The following is a 25002-nucleotide window of genomic DNA, read 5'->3' on the forward strand; positions in this document are numbered from 1 at the left end:
CAGAGAGCAAGTATCAGATTCAAGATTACAAGGCACCTCATGTGCATCCACCAAGGACATGCTGCTTAAAAGGACACATCAGCGAGGCACGGACACAAACACAACTCAAAAGAATGACCCACAGACGTGATGTGCATGGACAGAAGGATGCAGTCACCGACAGAGGAGGAAGGAAGAGCAAAAAAAAAGACGATGCATACCACGACCGGGTCATGTCTCACAATGGACAACCATGTGAAAGCGATTGCAAGCACCAAAATGTCATCCAGAACACGTAAGCTGCAGACTAGTTGACAGAAAATTGCACATTTGTGTCTGACCAAACCCTTCTCCCACTAACCATGGGAGTCGGGGACAGTCTTGCTGTAGAAAGAAAGGGTGAATCCTGCATCAGAAAACCTACACTTTTCCTAATTATATTTTAGTAATTTTGTGTAATCTTCAGGACTTCTAGAAGGCAAATAAGAAATTTTTAGCTAAGATGATGAAGACATTACAAGAGAATGTAAGAAATTAAAATTTAGCATGATTTAGTGTGATTTAGTAAAATTACTCATCTTATTACCTGTTTCATTATAAAACATACACCTGTTGATGCATTTAACAATTTATTTTCCTTTGACAGGACCCAAGGCACACTGTTTTCTTACTTGAGGTGTCTTATATAAAACTAGTCAAAAGACAATAACACTACAATTACACTTGGTGAAATAGTGACATATGGAATATTCACTTTCTTCATAAGGGCTGAAAATGCTCCTTATACTTCTGCTCCTTTATATATCTGTGGTTACCTGTCCAATAGCACTGTATCTATAATAAAAGCTGAAGAGCTTCCTAGAAGAACTTGTTAATGACCTTAGCAGTGGGTGCTTTTATCCTTCTATATAGTCTGACAAATCATCCCTTGCTAGCACAATATACTTGAACCCTTGGGCTAGAGGCATATGCACAATATTAATGTATACTAGGACAACCAATGAATATAGGCTGTCCATTTGGATATGTGGCACACTGAGACTTGATGTCAGGATAAGGTCATTCATGATAGAAGGAACAGAGTGATCTTCTTTCCATAGGTCATTATCAGTGAGATCTCTATCTAACAGAATAGAGGGAATCAAACATGCCAATTCTCACACTGATTCTGTTGCTGATTCTATTGTGGATTTTCGATGATAGAATCAGATAGAATTGAGAATCAACAAGAATCATTGAAGTGGCTTTGGAGCTGCTTCAACGATTCATTTCACTATCAATTCACTACTATCTTGTTGTCATGTCCAAATTTGTAAAATTATACATCAAAACATATTACAAAGAAACAGGCAAGAAAGGATCAAAGGGTCAGGACAGTGGTGCAAAGGCAAAGGGAGATGATGATGATATGATAAATCTCGAGCCACCTGATATTGAGTGCATGAACCTGTTTTTCTGTTAATTAGTATAATCTGACAATGTATAACTGCAGATAGACCAAAGAACTCACTTTTCAGATGCTAACTGAGATCATTGAAGACAAAGACATCTAATAAGGCCTCTTTCCTGCTCCTGAGTCAAACCCGAGGAATTAAGGTGTTCTGAAGACACACTGGCACTGGACTCTGTGTAGGAAGCTCTTTTTGGAGCATGCTAAATATAAATTATAGTTCCAAGAGCTGCAGGACAAAGGCACATTAAAACAGAATGAAGCCTGGCATACAAAAATTAAAAACAGGTCCAAAAAGTGAGTTCTTCAAGTACCACTTGATTCAAATAACTTAGGTTTAAATAGGATGACTGATAACACATTGAAGCATATCAAAATCATGGGTGCAATAGGCGCCAGCATAACAAAGTGGTTTGATGTAGACAAGAGCCATCAAAACCCATTTGTTACTAAGTGGAGTATGTACTTGTGTGTTGTCATTTATGCTGTTGAAAATAATGATTTTGTCAAATAGTGGAGATTGAGGGGGCATGCCCATACTTTTTTGAGATGCATGAATTGATTGGGCAGTGCCCAAACAATGCTGTTGGTGTCATATCCCGCATTCTGGACCCGGACCTAAGTTCTATTTTTATGAGCTCCACCCATCATCTCGCATTCATCAAAGCCTGGTGTAGAGACTAATATCTCTGTGGGCTTGCAGGGATCTAAAATCACAATGTCTCTATCACTTCTTAATATAGCGCAACTCATATCTCACCCAGCGCACTTGAGCGCTCTGTCGGCTGCTCGCGCACACCAGCACTTTGGTTGCGCATCCTCGGTTCCGTCGCTCGTCCTCTGTCCATCCATTCCATGTCCGTTTGGTTTGTTGGTGCGTATTCCGATTCTATTTTCATTTATTCTGACATATCTCCGGCGCTTATGACCATATCTCATATGTTTTCTGTCATGGACCCAACAACCATCCCTGCAACCTGCTGCCCGGCGCGTTTGTTGAAACACCTAAAAATCTCTTAGATCCAAACTTTATTTCCTTGTCTCTGCTTACCCCGCTAACCATTTCTAGTGCAATGGTTAAAGAAGAACCTTCATCTCGGATACGTGCGCCGCTAACAAGTGTAGCGCCCGTTGTTAAAACGGAACAAACAGAACCCCTAATTGGGCTGAACTCTATTCAGAACCATGCCACCATATTGATCCCTCAGTTCGGTCACCCAGGACCATCAAACATCATACTTCCAACACCCACCATAGCCAAGCCTCAACCTACCAAACCCCAACCTATCAAGATGTCTTCAGCTATCAGAATGTCGATCTGTGGTTCAGACAAAGCATTGAAGTTTGACGGCACAGCGGAAAACCTCCTCATGTTCATCAAGGATTATGAGTCATGCGCTGATGACACGAACCTGGTCGGAGGCGACCAAATCAAAGGTATCATTTGCTACTTACCTAACAGCAAGTACGCGCTCTGGTCTGGAATGCCGGAGGCGAAGTTAAGCGACTATGATGCTTTTATTGAGGAGGTAAAGGAAATGTATCCTGGCTGTGAAGGTGAGAAGCGCTATGCCGTATCTGACCTTCAGTTGGTTACGCACAAACATGCAGCCTTACCAATGCCTTCGCTCACCAAGCTTGGCAATTACTGCCGCATGTTCAGAGAGATCACCGATTCCTTGATCGCAAAAGATCACATAGGTAAGGCAGAATGGAACCACATGTGGCTAGAAGGGTTCCCAAGCGACGTTCAAGCGCTGCTTCGCATGTGCTTAATGATCAAGTTCCTGGATCATCATCCATGTGACCCTTACCCCTTTGCAGATGTAGATGTGGCCGCCAAGTTCTTGATCACAGGAATGGGAGCCATGACTCCAGAAACCGTTGGAATGTCGGTATTGACATCATATCCAAGCGCTGCCGCACTGATGGTAACAGCTGGCACAAGATACAGTTGTCAAACAGGAGTACCAAGCACGATGACCCGGTGGCTCGCTGCCAAGCGGTTGCATGTTCTGCGGAAAGAATAATCATTTCTTGAGCCGCTGCCAAGAGAAGTACACTTACATTAGTGCTGGCAAGTGTAAGGTACACGAGACATTGATGAAACTGGTATTGACCAGTGGATATTGGATCCCCGGTATCTTGAAGGATCGCCTCAATAGGTATCACTTGAACAAGCAGGCAAACGAAGCGCTTCCCAGTTCTAGCGTAACTGCGGCACTATATGTTCATGCATCGTTGGATGTTGACATCATACTAGACATAGACCCGTCCGCATTCATTCACACTGTCGCAGAATCTGAGTCTGATATAGACAAGGAGGAAATAGATGTGTTATGCACTGTGCAAGCACTTGCACTTGCAACCGCCAGATGCAATACCAAGCGTGGATCAGCGAAAGGTGAAGGTAAGGGAAAGACTGTCCGGTTTGATGGCATATAAATTACCAGCACCCACATCTAGGCAAGCCACTGTAGCAGAGGAGATTATCTCTCCTGCTGTCCAAGCTTCATTGAGTAAGGGGAAAGTGCCAGAAGTAGCAAAAGTGATAACCGCACCAGCGGCGATCGAATCATTGGTGAACGCACGCAGGGTAACCACCGCTCCTGCAACTTCATCTTCATCCTCACCCGGTATAACACACACTGACCTTGCAGACTCGACAACACCAACAGCATCATCATCAGCGAAAATGGCATCATATTGGTATTCGCACGGCTTAGAAGACAAGGATGCTGATAAGCACATCCTCGAGCACTTGCTAGATACCCATATCAATATTTCGACAAGGGAACTATTCGCGATATCGCCCGACCTCTGCAAGCAATTTCGCAACCTCACCACCACCAAATGTGTCATGGTCGGCACAGTATTGGTCAATGAACTTACAGAACACCCAGTTTCAGATGAATGGATGTGCGACTATGATGCTAAGCGCTTGTGAAGTGACAATGGCCAAATTGTAGCAGACCATTTTGCACCATTGCGCTGCATTCGCACGACCACAATTAGAGGCAGGGTAGTAACCTGTGTCCTTGATCAAGGCACCAAAGTCATTGTAATGCTGGCCACCATATGGAAAATGCTTGGTGTTGGTCTGCGGTCAGACCATCACTTGAACATGGAATCAGTAAATACTAACAAGGACGTGACACTTGGCGTCATCAAGAACATGCCACTCGACTTCGGAGGAGGACCACTGTACTTCCAAGTACAGGTCATACCTCACGCAAGTTTCAAGATTCTTCTCAGCCAACTGTTCTTTAAACTGACTACCTGCTGCACATTTGATCTCCCTGATGGGGAGCAAGATATTTTGGTTACCGACCCCAACACGCGCAAGGAACTGTGCATTCCGAGACTGCCTTTGGTAAAGCGCTGTGAGCGCTGCACCAGTGGTCTTCCATGTTCAGACCACCCACCGAAAGTGAAGGAAGAGAAGGGTTTTTAATTTTCGATGATCTGCATTATCCGCGGGGAGACAGTACCTCACATATCCCCCATTACCGGTATTTTCCTTCGTCATGTCTCATTCATTCTTGCATATTTCCCGAAGCACCACAAAGTGTGCATGCTTCAAGTGCTCAGTTATCGCTCTTCAGGAGCATCCCTGCGTCATTTCCCAATTCCATGCAAAGTTCCGTTTCATTGTTTTCTCATCGCATCGTACCCAAACCATTGGTGCATTACATGCATTTATTGTCTACCTGTTACGCACTCAAATAGATCTGTTATGCGGAACCCTAAGAGGGGCGTCGCCCGCTAACGTTCATGACGTAACCGGAAGGGTCCGGTGTAGCGACTGAGACTGGCGACGACGAGTCGGCAGATATCAGAGACGCGTGTGTCACGTGACTTCTAAGACGGATGTCTTCAAAGTCACTGACATTCTCAAAGTAAGGACAGTCTTGTCCGAACGATGAGGTAGTCGATCGAGGTAGACTTAGGCACGATGAGCACCTAAGAAAAGATACTAGAGACTGAAGCTGAGGGGGCTTCAGAGGGAAGTATGTTCGAGGGAAGATTGAGTAGATTCAAGTTAGGGAATCTAGTACAGAGTGACCAACTACTTATACTAAGTGCAAAGGGTTAAGGGCAAGGCTACCGTACTGTAGGTAAGGGCAAAGGGGAAACGGAAAGGGTATAGGTACGCTGGTAGCAGAGCCTGATTAGTGATGTGAGGTCGAATGCGGAATGAGACCGAGAAACGTTGGAACAAGCCAATGGTAAATGATACAATGCGCAGCACGCATGAGTCAGAGGAAAGATAAGACAAGATAAGGAAAGCCACATTGGTGGCACGAGTCAGAACAATTCATAGCCTGAAGGCACGTGCGCACGTTGGTGTGATAGGAGGGGGATGAGGGATGGGAATGGTCCCGAGGATCCGGTCAACGGATAGTCGGTAGAGAAGTACGAGCCGGAGGCATACGAGGGCGAGGACGAAGGGGAAAAATGATAGGGGGGCCATGTAGCCGATGTTACTTGTAATACTACCCGCTCCATTATTGATAAGGCAGCTATCGATGCCTTCAATTCTTATTATTATTATAATTGCGCGCTTCACACACTGGTATATAAACCAGTTGCAAAGAAAGTGCGCATGGTGCCTACTACTATGCCGCCAGAGTATAGGATAGTGCGCCAGCTTCCTGAAGACCCACTGCCGGGTTACCAGACTTACTGACTCACCCCCCAGAATTCTCACCAGGTACCTGCTTCACACACGGAAAAGCTAGACCTAGATCCGGCTAATTGGCTGTGGCCTGAAGAGTTCAAATTAATAACTTGACTCGTTAAGGTTCACGAATTCGTGTTCGCTTGGGGTGCCTCAGAGCGGGGACGCCTCAATGAAACATATTTTCTGCCCTACAAGATTCCAACAGTGCCGCACACTCCATGGTCGCAGCGTAATATTCCAATCCCACCTGCAATCACTGGTGAAGTCGTTTGCATCATCAAGGAAAAGATATCATCATGAGTATATGAGCCGTCAATGGCTGCTTACTCTTCATGCTGGTTTTGCGTCATCAAGAAGGACGGCCATTCACTGTGCTTAGTCCATGACCTACAACTGCTCAACGAGGTTACCATTCACGACGCCTCGGTCCCACCATTTCCAGATTTCTTGGCAGAGATGTTTGCCAGATATGCGAGATTCACATGACATAATGACCTTTGGAATGCCCTTAGGGCCGCACTGCTTAATGACACTTCCGCAAGGACATGCTTACGCTGTTCAAGTCTATCAAGGTGACACAGCTTTCATTTTACAGGATGAAATACTCAAGTACACATTGCCGTTCATTGATGATGTGCCAATCAAGTCGGTCAATACCTGATATCAGTGCGAGGATGGCTCATATGAGACCATACCCGAAAATATGGGCATCCGCCACTTCATCTGGGAACACTGTATAGTGGTTAACTGCATCTTGCAGCGCCTAGAGAATGTTGGCGCAATGGTATCCGCGACCAAGTTTGTATTAGCCACGCCATCCACAACCATTGTTGGTCACAAGTGTACTTTCGAAGGGCACATACCCGACGAATCAAAGGTACAAAAGATTCGAGATTGGCCTGAACTGAAGAACCAGTCGCAAGTGCGTGGGTTCCTAGGTACATGCGGCGTCTTGCGCATTTTCATCTGTAACTTCTCGCGCATCACACGCTCATTAATTAACCTGACCAAGAAAGATGTTCTGTTCGAGTTCAGTGAAGAGCAGCGTCAAGCAATGCAAACACTCAAGGACTCTGTTCTAGATTTACCCGCGCTTCGGCAGATAGATTATGAAAGTGGCCATGAAGTCATCCTAGCGGTTGATACTTCGTGCATCACGATCGGGTATATCCTGCTACAAGTTGGCGAAGATGGCAAGCGCTACCCCAATCAGTTTGGATCAATCGCGCTCAAAGAAGTAGAGAGCTGCTACTTCCAAGTGAAACTTGAGCTTTATGGCTTGTATTGCGCGCTGTGTGCATATATATATTCGGTGTCGTTAACCTAACGGTTGAAGTCGATGCAAATTATATCAAAGGTATGATCAATAATCCCAATTTGCAACCCAACACGACCATCAATCGGTGGATCACGGGTATTCTTCTATTTCAATTTAATCTTGTTCACATACCCGCTGCAAAACACGCCGGTGTAGATGGTCTCTCAAGGAGACTGCACACGGACAATGATCCAGAAGAAGATGACGACCATAAGGATTGGATTGACTGTGCATACTCATTTGGCTTCACGATAGGACACTCCAAGTAGAGTTGGCCAAAGCCAAATATGATCTAACCGCACATATGATACCGTTCATGCAGCCGCCGAGGCGCTTACCAGTCTTACAAACTTTTCTCAATGTTACAGAGCCGCTACAAGATGACCCGTAGATTCCGTGCTCCGAGAAAGCGCAAGCACTTGATAAGTGCATGGTATTGATAGAACATTTCCTTCTCAATCACAAGAGACCCGCTGACATTACAGATGATGCGTTCACCGCGTTCATCAGTCACACGGTGCGCTTCTTTGTCCTCAAAGATGACCTTTGGCACCACAAAGTGAATGGCAAGCATCAGATTGTGGTGAAGCTGCACAAGCGCTACCAGATTCTGAAGCAAGCACACAATGATCTAGGGCACAAGGGAATATACGCTGTTCACTCGTGGCTGCTACTGCGTTTTTGATGGCTGCATATAGATGACAATATCAAATGGTACATGCGCACATGTCATGAGTGTCAGACCAGGCAATTGCTGAAGCTACACGTCCCGCCGATGGTACCGACACCCGGAGGTTTGTTTCGCAGGGTGCACATCAATACTATGAAGATGCCCAAAGCGTGCGGATACAAGTATCTAGTGCAAGTGTGCTGTGCGCTCACATCATACCTGGAATGGCACATGTTGCGCAAGGAGAATACCAAGTCGCTTATGGCCTTCATATACAAAGAACTCCTCTGCTGATGGGGTCCTATCATGGAGATTATTACTGACAATGCGCCCGCTTATAGACTCGCCGCCAACATGCTCGCGGAGCAGTATGATATCCATCCGATCCACATATCGCCCTATAACTTGCAAGCAAATGGTATAGTAGAGCGCCAACACCATGATGTCTGGGAGGCCATCATTAAAACTTGTGATGGAGATGATACTCATTGGTATCAAGTTGTTCACTCAGTATTTTGGGCTGAGTGCATTACTGTGCACAGAGTGACGGGTTTATCGCCCTATTTTATGGTGCATGGCATAGAGCCGATCTTTCCTTTTGATCTAACAGAAGCGATGTTCCTAGCGCTGATGCCAGTGCACTGTAGAAACAACAATACTGCTAGGCACAAACAAGGCACCTGACTGTATCTATAATAGCTGTAAGGTCACATGTTGCCTAGTCTGCTATACTTGAGACAACAAGTGCATTCAACCCTAAAGGGGAAGCGAGTGCAGCAAGGATCTAGAGGTATGCGCCAAAGTGAAGCGCGAGAAAGTGCAGGTGCGGGAATGCGCGCACGTATTGCGCAAAGTGCGGGAAAGTGCATGCAGGTATGCGGAAATGAGAGAGACTTAAGCTTAAGTGATAATATGATGCAAGATAAGAGATATGTGAGTGCAAGATGTAAAGGAATAGATTGTTACTGCTACTTTCTAGGTAGTAAGTTGGTACAAGTTGGGTAAAGTAAAGTGGTAGGAAAAGTAAAGTAATAGTATGTACTGCTGGCACTTATATACGGCGCCTAAGCGCTGTCATGTGGAGCCAAAGTGCTACCAAGTAAGGTATGTAAAGATATATATGAGTGAGAGTCCATGATAAAAATAAAGGTGGAACAATATGCAAATAAGAGAAATGGAAATATATGCACTAGAGAGCTTGGTGGACAGTGGATGGATGCTTCTGGATGGCTGGCGCTATATGGCGCTCAAGTGCAGGAACGCGCGTGCGCGCATATACATCGTGAAGTGTGGGAAAGCTGCGCCTCATATAGGAATAGCTGTGGATAGCACACAGAGTGGTGCTGCAAGTTCGTGCTATGTACTCCCTAGTGAAAAGTGCCATATCACACCATGGGAGGCATGGGTCTCTACAGCGCGCGGTGTTTACCACCACAGAACTCATTGCATGGTGCACATGCCAGTTGCAGAAGCGCATAGAGGATCTCACTGCTATCAGAGATAAGGTAATAAAAGCATGTTTCATGTCTGTTCGCAACTTTGAGAAGTGCTTTCGTGCGACTATCTGCGATTACGACCATGCACCCGGCACATTAGTGCTGGTGCGCAACTTGAAGGTTGAGTATGAGCTAAGCAAGAGAACGAAGCCACAATACTTGGGACCAATGATAATAGTGCGCAGCATGAAAGGAGGCTCATATCTACTGGCCGAGTTGGATGGTGCTATCTCTAAATTGCACTATGCGGTGTTCCGCGTCATTCCTTATTTCCTGCCCAGCAATGAGTGCATCATGGTGACAAGCATCACTGGTAAAGATGACGAGGCCCTAGATCATTTAGCTGATGAAGATGTTGAAGAACCTGATGAAGATGAACCCAAGCGCGAGCCTGACACGTAGCACTTATCCATTTCCTGCATATCAATCGACATTCTCACGCACATATCTGCACATAACCACCATTGCTCTGCTCAGCAAAATCAACAAAAACAATATATAAAACAAAACAACCGCAAAAACATATCATAGATTTCTATTCTCTCCGTTTTACCCCATGTTTCGGCCGGCGACTTCAATTTCTCATTTTATCATGTCTCATAACACGTGCATTGCATTGAACATACACCCAACAGACTCTATCCTATACAACCAATCGGCCGATAATCAAACTGCCAAGTACATATTACAAAAGATAAGTTATTATAGAAGCGCGCGCATAACCACCCATAGACTTTCTCTTTCGAACGCATGCAGCCGTGCCGCACCCATTTATACTCATAGACTATACGCCGACAGCACCTAATATCAAGTGACACACAGGGAATAATGAAGGAATAGATATGAAAGGGCGACCAATGAAGACAAGACAAGCGTGCAGCTTGCATGACGGCCATAATTTCTTATGACTCTAAATTCCATTCCCGTGCTTACTCATAATTTCTCTTATCTACTTAGACCAGCGAATCAACTTGGAGATGGAATTGGAATCAGACTGGATACCGGACTGGACTCGACAGAACAATATTATAAGGTGCACCAGGTGCTGCTCCACTGGGAGACTCTATAATACAAGCACACTGGTGCTACAAGCATGTTCTAAACTAAAAGGGTATTCTCACAAGAAGCACCTACTTCTCCAACATTTCAGCAATCTCTTTCTCCCAAGTGCCGAAGTCATGCCCCATACAGTAAAGGCAGTTGCTCATCTGGAGCAACTCCGCCTCTTGAACGCGGCTGTGCTGTCGCATATCGACAATGGTGCTGTGCCACTTAGCAACCTCGGCCTCTAATTCGGCGTTCTGAATCCACAACTGAGAATTCTCAATGCGGGCCTCATCAAGCTGTGCCTCTAAGTTGAGGCAAGGATGCTTAGGCACCAGCACTGGTCGGGATGCGAGAGGGTGCTTCGCACGCTGGACAACAATGGTCCGGGAACCACCAGCAGCACCCTCATCAGCAGTAGACTCACCAACAATCTCAATGTCCGACTTGCCAACGTTGGGCGAAGTGTCAGCAATGGAGCCAGCAGCTGGTGCAACAACAGGTGCAGGTCCAGGAACAGGTGTTTTGGCCTTGGGAACAGCTGGCACGGCTTCCTTAGCCTTTCACGCAGCCGTAGTGCACTCCTTAGACTTATTGGAAACTACAAGGAAGGTTACACTGGGGGAAAAAGACAATGTCTCCTTGGAAAACATTCTGAAGACATTGTGAGGAATGGCAGTATTTTTTCTATCTCAATTACCCAACATTATCCTGAGATAATTCAAAAATTACCTACTTTGTCATCTATCTTGTGCCCGAATGTTTTTTTATTATACATTTTGCTTGTCATTATCAGAACTTCAACCTTATGCAGGAGTAGACTTTGTAGCTGATTTCTCTTTGTCCTCACAGTTGAGTCGAAGGATAGATTGTACTCTCATTTAATCATCTTTTGTATTTTTTTCTGGTTTTCCAGTCTTTATTTTCCCCATATAACATCACTCTGAGGCAGTCAATAAAATTTTATTTGTCATCTCTTTGTTTGACCCTTTTTCCTCCTGCACTCAGACAGAAAGCAATGTCAATGTCACCTGAATGCAACTCATAAGAAATTAGTGGTTTTATTTAAAGAATGCTCTCATTGTGCTCAATTTGTTCTAATCTTGTCTGTTCATACTATAATGTATAGTCATTTTGCTTGGCATTAAATTGTGCTCAGCTTATAAGCTTCCTAAACAAACAAATTGATTTCACACTGTACACTCTGATATAATTGTTAACATTAACACTTAACACTTTAACAGTTGACATTAATGTTGACACTAATGTCATAGAATTTTGACAGTCAATTAATAGTAGTGCTAACAGGTGGTGAGAGGGCAAGAACATTTTGATAGTAATCTTTGTGATCATTGAGGGGGTGAACCTGTGGCCTGCTTTTGTTGAGAAATTTGTATTCAAGTATGTATATGGATGAATATCAAAAACAACTGCTGATATAATATTATAAAGACTTGCTACCCTTTAATGATGCTGTAGTTTATGGTGATAGATAAAACATATAAAAGTTTTGCTCTGCAACAGTGCAAAAAAATAATATGTGGTCCTCATATCCTCTCATCTATCATCAATGCAACAGGGATGGAGGGCCAGAACAGTATATAGAAAACAAGGTGGAAATATTGAGTTTCCACAAGTCTCAGACACATTGTTGAAGTAAGACCAAACTGGGTTTACAGGGAACCTGAGAAAACAAACATGTAGGGTACTTGAAATCTAGTTACTGTATGTATCATTCACAGTGATTTAAGGTTCAGCAGCAACTATACTGTTTCAGTTATTTCAGAGTTGCACTTGTCAAGTACTAACTCTAATAGGAAATACATTTTAAGTATTATTTTTATGGGTCAATCAATCTGGAACCACATACATTTTGAGGTATCATGAGGTTGATGATTGAGGAGCTGTCAATTGTGAAAATGGGTGTTTTCCTTAGCAATAAATGGTAGGGCAAGTGCATAGAGCTGAGACCTGTGGACAGTACCACTAATTATAGTAGAAAGTAGGCAAGCAGGGTAGAAGATTCAGAGTCACTGTGCCAGTGCCTCTCTCAAAGAGATTCTGAAAAGACACAGAAACAATTAGTAGTAGTATAGTGACTTGTGAGCAAGACATGCAGAAGTTTTCTCATTTTGGACAATGTTGTTGAACTGCAAATGTCAGATGGGAAAGCAAGGTTACTATCTCACCATGACTGTCACTCAGATTTTGTGGAAGTCCATATTTGTCTTCAACATTTGAGATTCCATGTTGACATCTACATCTAACACTAATATTATAATATGATACAATTGTCTCAATATCATGAAAGAGAATCAATGAAGCATCAATGGGATCCTTGCAACCATTTCTATTATAGATCACAATTGAAAGTTCCTCCCATGGGGAGGATCACAAAAATAACTGCATTCTCCTGTACAGGAAGCTCATTAGAATTGGCTGTCCCTCAGATGAGAGGATATGAGGACCACATATTATTTTTTTGCACTGTTGCAGAGCAAAACTTTTATATGTTTTATCTATCACCATAAACTACAGCATCATTAAAGGGTAGCAAGTCTTTATAATATTATATCAGCAGTTGTTTTTGATATTCATCCATATACATACTTGAATACAAATTTCTCAACAAAAGCAGGCCACAGGTTCACCCCCTCAATGATCACAAAGATTACTATCAAAATGTTCTTGCCCTCTCACCACCTGTTAGCACTACTATTAATTGACTGTCAAAATTCTATGACATTAGTGTCAACATTAATGTCAACTGTTAAAGTGTTAAGTGTTAATGTTAACAATTATATCAGAGTGTACAGTGTGAAATCAATTTGTTTGTTTAGGAAGCTTATAAGCTGAGCACAATTTAATGCCAAGCAAAATGACTATACATTATAGTATGAACAGACAAGATTAGAACAAATTGAGCACAATGAGAGCATTCTTTAAATAAAACCACTAATTTCTTATGAGTTGCATTCAGGTGACATTGACATTGCTTTCTGTCTGAGTGCAGGAGGAAAAAGGGTCAAACAAAGAGATGACAAATAAAATTTTATTGACTGCCTCAGAGTGATGTTATATGGGGAAAATAAAGACTGGAAAACCAGAAAAAAATACAAAAGATGATTAAATGAGAGTACAATCTATCCTTCGACTCAACTGTGAGGACAAAGAGAAATCAGCTACAAAGTCTACTCCTGCATAAGGTTGAAGTTCTGATAATGACAAGCAAAATGTATAATAAAAAAACATTCGGGCACAAGATAGATGACAAAGTAGGTAATTTTTGAATTATCTCAGGATAATGTTGGGTAATTGAGATAGAAAAAATACTGCCATTCCTCACAATGTCTTCAGAATGTTTTCCAAGGAGACATTGTCTTTTCCCCCTAGTGTTAGTAGGAAAAGAGGAAAAGAGAAAAGGAAACATACCAAAGGAACAGGCCTTCTTGGCCTTCGTGCAGCCAGTGCACCTCAGGTTGTTGTCGCTGAGGACGCACAGAAAATTGATAGTGGCACATCGCGCGCACGGAACTTCTGGGCGGGTCGTCACCGACCTGGTGGTAATATGGCCACCAAAGTGCTAAAATGACAAAGTCAGCACAAGAAGGAAAGGCAAAAGAAAAGTAAGAATATACTCACCGGTCGTCCCATGTCCATCACTTCAGGAGAAGCATCCTTCTCCAGCTTGGTCGCCTTCCCCTTCCCCTTCTCCACCACTTTTGACATTCCTGCCTCCCTCTCCTTCTCCTTTTCTGCGCACATCTGGCACACGGTCAATGCAGATTCTTCGGCCTTTCACTTGATGGCCTTAACGACTTTTGTCAGCAACTTTGCTGCAGCTTTCCCCTCATTGAGGTCGACTGTGTCGCTATTCTCAAGCGACATGTGTGCATTCGCAGCATGCGCCTGCTCGAAAACAGTGTTCATATCATTCTAAGAGATCAATCAGAACACAAGATATCATGCAAAGAAAAGAAAGGGAACTTATCATAGCTGTGTTCCAATCACGCAACAAAGTCTCCTGCTCCTCCAACAGCTCCGTTTATGGGGGAGGATGCGTCTTCGAGCAGATGCACATGATGGTAAGGATGATGGCCCACACGTGTCTTGCAGGCACTCCTCAGGTTCAGGTGAGGGGGAAGCAGACACAGTAAGCATGGAAGGATTGAAGATGACGGAAAACATAGTGGTAGGAGAAGAGATTATCATGAAGACATGATGGATAATTGAATTGAAGAAGAAGAAGCACAACACAAGGCCGGTTCTTTTATGCCCGAACGAACCACATTATGTCAGCACAATGGCACCTGCATTCCACAACTCACAAAACTCCGGTGGACCATTCCACATACACTTTCGGCGTGTTCTGCCCATGATCACGTGACTTTCCTCATTGAAAATTCACTAAGTCCATCTGCCCCTATATACACTGACTGGGGACAGTCAGAAGCTAAGTTCTTATGAGATGTAGAGACTAATATCTCTGTGGGCTTGCAGGGATCTAAAATCCCAATGTTTCTATCACTTCCTAATATAGTGCAACTCATATCTCACTTAGTGCACTTGAGCGCTCCGTTGGCCGCTCACATGCACCAGCACTTTGGTCGCACATTGGCATGTGCATCCTCGGTTCTGTCGCCCATCCTCTGTCCATCCATTCCATGTCCGTTCAGTTTGTCGGTGTGTATTCCGATTCTATTTTCATTTATTCTGACATATCTCTGGCGCTTATGACCATATCTCGTATGTTTTCCATCATGGACCCTTATATTACATATTATCTCATATCTGCTTCGCTTCTCGGCTTGCTTTAGTGCTTGACAGCGCTTATCATTACTTAGTATATACATGTGCCTAAACTGTATAATGACTATCATTTTCTGCCCACACATCATTGAACTCTAAGTCTAAGTTCTCCTTCACATCTTTCAATCAATTCTAAGTATCTAAGTACAATACGAGCACCCCACCGCCATACATTACTAGAGAAACTCTGTCAAATTAGTTTTCTGACTCATTAAGAGTCGCTGTGCTCCACCACCTGCATGCACACACCGCTTCCACTTAGTGCACGCTTCCGTTATAAGTCAAGTGCTGTTGCTTATTGTCGGCCGTTGTTGCTCATTGAATGCTTCATGTCGCTTTCGCTCGCTAGCACTTCACTCATCGTCGCACGCCTTACCAGGCTTGACCAAGCGCCCAGTCCAGTGTTTCCCTCCATATATACACTTAGAAGAACCTTCTCTGTAGCAATTCCCTTGGGCCAACGTATATCTTGCTCATCGAGGACTACTTGAGTTCATCTCATACCACTATATTACCCCACTTCCCATTCCTCTTCTACACCGGACTGGACTTCTGAATCAGAAGCCTTGTGTGCTCAGCCCTAAGAGGAGGATACTAACATTTTCCGTGTTCCGGACCTGGACCTATCACACAAATCATTTCCAGAAATCTGGATCCAGACAACTTCTATCTTCCATCTGGCCAACTTCTGTCTTCCATATCTGTTCCCTTCTCAGTTAGCCCCTGTCTCCAGACATCTGGTTATACCCATAACTGACTGTACTTAATTTCTGTCCCTTCTTCATTTCTGTCTTCATTTAATTGACTTCTGATAGACTACTGTTAGGTGTTCCATATGCTCTGTCCATAGCCTCACATAGCCTCGCACTGCACTGACTGATTCTCTGTTATGTCCTCAGTTTGAATATTATGTTAGACTCTGCTCATTCCCTCCTCCGTCCGACTTGAGTTTTTCCTCTCGTTGTCTTCCATTAGTCTTAGGATCGACTCCTATAGACTTCTCATCTCCATCGGACCCTGGACATCGTCCGACAGCCTTCGGAAGTTATGGACACATACTTGGGTAAGGGGTGTAGCACATGAGCTGAAGCCAAGCCCTTTGGATTCAACCCTTGAGCACATTCTTAACAGTTGGCCTGGGCAACAATGACACTGCAGTTAACATATTAGCTGTTCTTTGTAGCTCACCTAACTTTGCTGTAGGCAAGAATGTTGGTAGGTATGAGTCTGAGGAGTGGAACATTGAGAAGCACTCTCCAGAACACAAGTTGAGAACATGTTAGAGACTGATAAGGTCATACCTACAAAAGATAAACCACATGGTGATATCATGGTAAGAGATATCAATAGCAATCTGACACATAGTATAGGAATATATAACATATGAATGTTTGAACCATGCACTGATGGTCACAATCATTACACCCACATGGACCTCGAAGCCCAAACAGCAAACAATCTACATTAATGATGTCAAATTAGGATAGTTATCATCACCATTGTAGTTGCTCAGATTTCATGCCTCTATAACCTCTTATTCTTATTGTGCACAGAAAAATATCCCATATCACATGTCAATTCTCACAGGAAAAGCCTGGGTGTATGAACTCATCAGTGGTCACCCAGACCAAATCAAGCACAATCTTGGCATCAACTTTTAAACCTTTGAGGAGCTCTTACAAGTTCTGTGGCAACATTGATTTGTTCAGTTGTGCAACAGCGTCACTATCAAAGAACAGCTAGGTATTTTTCTGTATATGTGTGTTACAGAACTGTTGTCTCTGTTACAACTTGGATAGGTCAAGCCTTCTCTAGCTGAATGGCTAATTATCTAGTGGTCACGTGTAGACAGAAGGACAGGTTTCTAGCTCATATGAAGTATGAGGTATCCTCCAACAAGCTTGGTAAGTGTGGCGGCTTGTCAAACTGTAGGGCTAACAGCTGTACAGCTAAGGTAGTATTAGCTTGCCTTAGAAGTGTGGTCAAGACAGAGGGACTGGAGGTCACTCTAAAAGGAGTTCTGATGGAAAACCAAGTATTTCAAAGCAAGGAAATACAATGATATGTATCCAATCTATATAGATCTATCCTATAAGGTTCAGGAGGAGTCTGTATCTATGGATCTATCTGAGTCAGAGATAAGATGCCATGAAGCAGGCTTCTGTGTCAAGATAAGTATATAAGGTGGGTCCGGCCTCTGAGACATTGATGCATGAGGTGGCATACATTGGTCTAGTTCTAAGGAAGAGCGCCAGGAGGTGGCATGAGGCGCTCTGGGTCTGATGGTCCCTAGATGGAATCAGAAGGCCTTCCAGGCCTAAGGTAATGTCATAGCAGCAGTCTAGGCTGCTCTAGGTCCAGGCCAGTCTGAAGATGAATAGACGGTGGTGTCATGGTTGGTGAATTGGGATCAAGGAAAATGTGTGATAGCAGAGCAGGGACTGATATTAGCAATGTTAACTGTAACAGTCTCGCTATGTTGGTGAGCAATTTCAGTGTTCTCCAGACATAATTAACAGGTAAGTATGTCAATAATTCAAGATGAACTGTGGGCTGATGATTTTCACAAATATTTCAAATGCATGCTCACTTTCTTCTCATCCCCTCCCTTCTACACTACAAATGTCTAGCTCCTATTTCTATAACAATCTGCAATAACCCATGATTTAGATTCTTTTATCAATGCATTGATGTCATCAATGGCACTCACATTTGGGTCTTTGCACCACTCAAACCTCACACCATCCTGTGCAACTGAAAGGGATTTTTATCCCAAAATTGTTTGTTCATATGCAACTGTGACTTCTACTTCACATACTCACTCATAGACTGGGATGGCTCAGCTACCAATGCTAGTCTATGGAATGATGCATGGTCTCATGATTTATGTATGCCTGCACACAAATATCTTCTTGCTGATGCAGGCTTTGGTACATCTAATGCGCTTTTCATACCTTATTGAGGTGTACACTATCATTTGAAAGAATGGCACCAAGCAAACCTTATATGAGTTCATTTGTTTTAGTTTTTTTTTCTATTAAATTGTTTTCTACTAGGCCACAAGATCACAAAGAATTGTTCAATCTTTGACATGCAGCACTTCATAATATTATTGAACAGATCTTCAGTGTGTTGATGTGGCAGTGGTGCATTTTGATGATCCCACTGGAATATAGCATGCACATTCAGGCCTGAATTCTAGTAGTGCTATGTGCTATTCACAACTTCATACACAGGTACAACCCTGACCTGTTTGATGTTGCCCTCAAACATGAGCATGATCTTGCAGAGGATAATGCACTTCTCCTCCAACCACTCAAGCCTTGTTGCTGCAGCGAGTACATGAGCTCAGTGATGTTTATAGCAGTCACAGATATCTACGTATGTTAGCTAAGCATGTACTATGTAAATAGGATGTACTAACCTCAGTGATGTTTATAGCAGTCACTGAGGAAGGAACTTTTATGTCGAGCGCAAATGAAAATAGTAGGTTGCTTACATAACATACAAAACAGGTATAGTAAGGTTAGAATGTGTGACAGTTGCCTCATCCAACAAGTAGAAATGATGGCTTAGTTCTTATGTTCAGCTAGGACATTGGCAATGGACAGGCACTCTTTGCTGGTGAGGTTTGTGCACTTGTTGAGTAGGGTGATGGCACTCCCAACACGTGTTTCAAGCTGCACTGGCTGTGGCATTGGGAGTGGTGGAGGAGCTAGTGTGAAATTTCTCTGCATCTTGTGCACTACTTCAACAAGATTTCTCATCATCTCAGTACCCTCCTGGTGTGCCAATAATGTGGCAGATAGTAGCTGACTTTGCTTCTAGGAGTTTGTGGCTGAGCTAGGAGCAAGTGTGCTGTACTTATGTTTGCTACGGCTGATGCTCGTCCATGCTAAGTCTGTGGTGGAACCTTTAGTAGAGGGTGTGAGATAGGTAGATGGAACAGGTGGCTCGAGAGAATCTGAATTAATTGATAATGGTGGCCCTGCTGGTGGAGGTGCTGCACTCTCTGTTGCTGGAGGAATGGAAGTTGAGACAGCTGTTGTGGTGGGCCAGAAAACATGTGTACCCTTTGACTGGTTCGGCATTAACTGCTCCATGATCTCAAAGTGATCAAAGTTTGTCATAAAGGGCTTTGCATGAGGATGTAACTGAAGATAATATTATTAGAAAGCATGTGATCTTTTGCAGTACTTACCTTGGTAAAATGTGCCCAGACATCATCCTTTCAATTGGCAATACCTGCTCCATACTCATTACTCCATATGAAACATGAAGTGCACTTTATCTCAATGACACTATCATATGCTTTCTTTGATTATAAAAAATATATGATGATATTGGTGGTGGTGGAAAAATTGACTAGATATACCACTGTTCATTTATTCTTACAAACTACATCAGTCTTTTCTGCACCCCTGCTCATTATATAAGATTATGTTTAGTACAATCCCTCAATGCTCTAGTGACTTTCCTTTCTTACCTGAGTCTGGAGACAGACATCCATATCAAAGGTGGTCGTCAGAGTTTTCCACTTCTTTAATTCCAGATAAGATCAATGCCCAAAAACCTGATGTAGTACTTACTGATCACAAGATCCAAGTGAAAGGTCAGGCACATGTTCTCAAATTTAAAAGACAATAGATGGAAAATACAACATTATCCTTGAAGAAATATGACTAATTTTTGCATCATGTTCCACACACAGAAAATCATTGATACATAAATTTATTTATTTTCGATGTTTTGACAGACAAAATGAGAGAAATTTTTTATCTTCTCAATCAATGTTCTTTGGATATTTGGTAGAGGAAAATGAGAAAATGCCTACAATGAGAGTTATTGACAGCAGAGACAGTCACTTTTAACATGTGCTTGATAGTGGGAAGGTCTAACTGCAATCTTGCAAGGCAAGCTTCCTCTTCACTAGTGGGCTACATCTCATGCAGTCATGAAAGTCACAGAAAGTCACAGTATCATTACACTAGCTGAATTCAAAGCCCATTCAGCATTAGAGTCTATACATTAACAAAGGTAGTATATTGTATATACAAATTGTTGGTTATGTAGCAATCTAAAATATGTATTGTGAGTTGTTAGAGTAATATAAACTATTATCATTATTAAGATGTCCAGATGGCAATGGCTGCAATGACATGAATGCAACAGCCTAGTTACATCAAAATAACAAAGAAAGTGCTCACCTTGTAGCTATAGCAACACTCCAGAAACTAGTATAAACACTATTCAAGGTATCAGAGATAGCAGCACGAGAATAGCTAAGGCTATGGTACCCAATAAAGACAAGAGTAGTGGCAGGTCCAGACAGGAGATTTCTCACAATCATGGAAGAAGACTTAGAGAGAGTGCTCACCGTGATGAATTTATTGTGGACAGCTGGGATAAGAGAATGTTATGGTGTGGGACTTCTCATTTTTCATGTGTTCTGTGATGAGAGGTCAATTCGAGAAGATGAACACTGTCCGGTCAACACATGGACCATCCTTAACTTTGTCTCCAGCTGCACTGGGTCATACTCAGGGAAGACACTTATGAACTACGTCTACGCCATCAAAGTGTGGTATATGATACATGGGCAGTCTTGGATCGTCAACCAGGATCAGTTATGAGTGTCATATCCCGTATTCTGGACCTACATCCAATAATATTCTCACGCCTCATCCAGACCTTCGGATGTCCTATCACATACTACAGTGACCTATCTCCATATAATACGAGGGAACGGACGTGCATAATATCCCGTATGATACGGGCCAGCGGACCATGGGCCCATGATAAAAATATTCTCGACTATGACGGATGGGCCGGGAGGCAAATTATTCCCGATGGAGGCGGGTGGGCCCATGCAGGGAATATATAGAGTAGATGAGTGGGCCGATGTAAATGAATATTAGGTAGACGGGTGGGCCGAGGTAGCTGGATATTATGCAGATGGGTGTATTAAGGTAGATGTGTATGAGATAGATGGGTAGGTACTTATTATCACATTCACGGGTGGGCCCAGACACATATTAAATTAGACGGGTGGGCCGAGGGTATTATAAAATATTGTATTATACGGGTGGGCCCAGACGCATATTAATTAGACCGGTGGGCCGAGGGTGTTGTATGGGATGTTGTATTAGACCGGTGGGCCGAGGGTGGTATACAATATAGATGGGTGGGCCCATGTGTATCATAATTGTAGACATGATGGAGCTGAGGTAGTTGTACATCAACCAAATCAGAGGAGGTAATAAATCAAAGTTACCAAGTTCCCGGAGCATCAGGTGATCTCCTGACATGGCAGTGCGAAGCTTGTGTTGCCCAACGAGACGCCAAGTTCCGGCCACCAGAATTTGAGTCAACTGTACCGAGTTCCGAGTTCTGGGACCCGGAACTCACCACATAAGTTGGTTGATACTTTTTGATGGTGCACAGGTTGTCTTACAGAATGTGGAATCCGGGGTGCGAAGCTTGTGTTGCCCTATGAGAAGCCAAGTTCCGACCACCAGAATTGGAGTCAACTGTACCGAGTTCCGGGACCCGGAACTCAACACATAATTTAGTTAATACTTTCTGTGTTAAATGGCCAACCGAAGTTGAGATGTTTCTGAAGAGAGCAGCAGGTGCTCTCTTGACATGGCCTCTGATGGTGCTTAGGTTGTCTTGCAGAATGTGGAATCCGCAGTGCGAAGCTTGTGTTGCCCTACGAGAAGCCAAGTTCCGACCACCAAAATGTGAGTCAACCGTACTCAGAGGAGGTAATAAATCAAAGTTACCGAGTTCCCGGAGCAGCAGGTGATCTCCTGACATGGCTGTGCGAAGCTTGTGTTGCCCTACGAGACTCCAAATTCCGACCACCCAAATATGGGTCAACCGTACTGACCTCCGAGTTCCGGGACCCGGGAGTCGACAAATGAATATCTGATGACCAGCGAGTCAACCTTACTCAGAGGAGGTAATAAATCACAGTTACCGAGTTCCCGGAGCAGCAGGTGATCTCCTGATATGGCAGTACAAAGCTTGTGTTGCCCTATGAGACGCCAAATTCCGACCACCCAAATATGGGTCAACCGTACCGACTTCCAAGTACCAGGACCCGGGAGTCAACAAATGAATATCTGATGACCAGCACACTTCCAATCAGGTAGTATTTCATTGAGCAATGGATAATAATACATCTTTGACAGCGGCCAAAATTATCCATGGCTCCCTTATCTGATCCTCTCTATCTCCACCCCCTATAACACCAAAGTCCGGACATCCAGCATTCAGCGTCTGATTTCCCAAGATTAACATCCAGCATGAACGGTTCTTCCCCTTCCCCTCCTGATAGCATAAACATCTGGCGCACTTGGGCCCTGACTGTGACTTATGAAGCAGGGGAATATACTGAACAGAAATTCAAGGCAGAGAAGACTGGAGGAGGCCCAGTCATACCTTCCCCCAACCTGGACACTGATCTGGTGATGGCGTGCGATCGCTTGGCTGATGTACTCATAAAGGCATCTAAAAATTCCAGTGGGTCTTCCTGCAGATTCGGAAAATTCTATTTATCATTCAAATTCCTGCATGACAGTTCAGATGCAGATGGATATTGCAAGATATAGCAAATTGATCTCCCCGAAGGACACTGGGCATAATGAACATAAAGAGGCGAGGTTGCTTGAGAGGTGTCCTCCTGGCCATGAAGGCAAAAGGTTGGTCGATGAACCTGCAATAATTCTTGATGCATCCGGTGCCATCATTGCATGGTATCTCCCAGACGCCCTGACAGACACCACCCAGGTGTGTAATATACATTGTTACTCGATGGATATTGAATATTAATGGAACCTACAGAAGGAAATCAGGGAGGCCACCTATTTGCTCTCTCCAAGCCTCGAAAAAAGTGTAAGGGCTGATGGCAATTGGTGAACTAATCAAAGGTTGTTCAACCGGGGCTCGGAAGATGTTGGAGCAACTCCCGGATGCATCAATCTATCTCCGGCATGGTTTCAACAGGGACACGAGGTAGGATCTGATGAGATGGTGATTCCGGCAGTCATACTTACCAATCCCAAAGAATGTGTCCGATCCGGAGGTATCTGCATCATTGAAGGGACCTTCCTGCGAGAATATCCTCAAAGCCATTGCAAGGCCAGCAGCCATCGCGTCCGCGGCACTCAGAGTCATGCATCCTGAGCAGTACTGGGCAGGGTTGAGAACCTTGTCAAACCTTGGAAATATAGCAGTAAGCAAGGATCTGCCACAGATGCCGGAGGCCCTGCAGTACTGGGCATCCGTGTTTAACACCCTCTCCATCATTTCCAATCGGGAAACCCCCCATCATCGAGACCACATGTCCATTGCTGAATGCTTCGACATTCTCACCACCGTGGGGGACTATTCTAATGCTTGGATGACAATGCCAAACCTTCAGCTGGAGTTCAAGTACAATTCCGGCTGTATGATTGCGTTGTCCGGAAAGATTGTGAGACATGGAGTGTATGATGTGGAAGGGGATCGGATTGCTTGGGCATGGTATATGAGGGATGCTGTTCATATTTATGCTGGTGTTCCATCATGTGGATGGGCTAGTGTGGATGGTCCATACAGCGTGTGAAAGATCAAACAAAGAGCAAGCATTGTGACCTATATACATTCCAACAAATGAATACCATGTACCAATTGTGATCCGGACCTCAATACTCAATTTTGAGCATTTCCCAAGTGATATGTGGGACTAAATAATTTGGATGCAAGCCTCGGTATTCAATAATTGAAACTCGGGACTTGACATATGGGAGTCCTGAGTGCCGGGGTACTTAGTCCCGACACCCGGACCTCAGCACGTGATATTTGAGACTGGGGGAAGATGTATAAATACGCTCGAATTAACATTTGTTATTGCCATACACATTTAACAAAACCCTGAACCCCGACATTGTGGACTCCGGACTCGACACTGTTCTGAATACCGAGTTCCGGACGCCCAGGTCCCGAGTCCCGAATTTCGGAGGTCAGGGCTTGGAGACCCGGAGCTCGGCAACTGTGTTGGGTGTCAGGGTATCCAGACCATTGGAGATAGCATGTGTCAGTATTTTGCGTTTCATGGTTTATGTTGGGTGAATATGGAATCGGGGATCAGGGACTCGGTATTCAGAACAGTGTCAAGTCCCAGGTCACGAGCTCCGAGTCCCGAGTGCCGAACCCCGAGTCCCGAGTCCCGAATTTCGGAAGTCGGGGTTCGGCGACCCGGAGCTCGGCAACTGCTGGGTGTGGGTTTCGGGACTCGGGACTCGGAGCTCATGACCTGGGACTCAACACTGTTCTGAATACCGAGTCCCTGACACCTGATTCCATAATCATGAAACATAAACCATGAAACTTAAAATACTGACAAATGCTATCTCCAATGCTCCGAGTACCCTGACACCCAACACAGTTGCCGAGCTCTGGGTCGCCGAACCCCGACCTCCGAAATTCGGGACTCGGGACTCGGGGTTCGGCACTCGGGACTCGGAGCTCGTGACCTGGGACTTGACACTGTTCTGAATACTGAGT

Source organism: Suillus fuscotomentosus (genome assembly GCF_016647785.1).
Source record: "Suillus fuscotomentosus strain FC203 chromosome Unknown F5891scaffold_21, whole genome shotgun sequence".
Lineage (NCBI taxonomy): Eukaryota > Fungi > Basidiomycota > Agaricomycetes > Boletales > Suillaceae > Suillus > Suillus fuscotomentosus.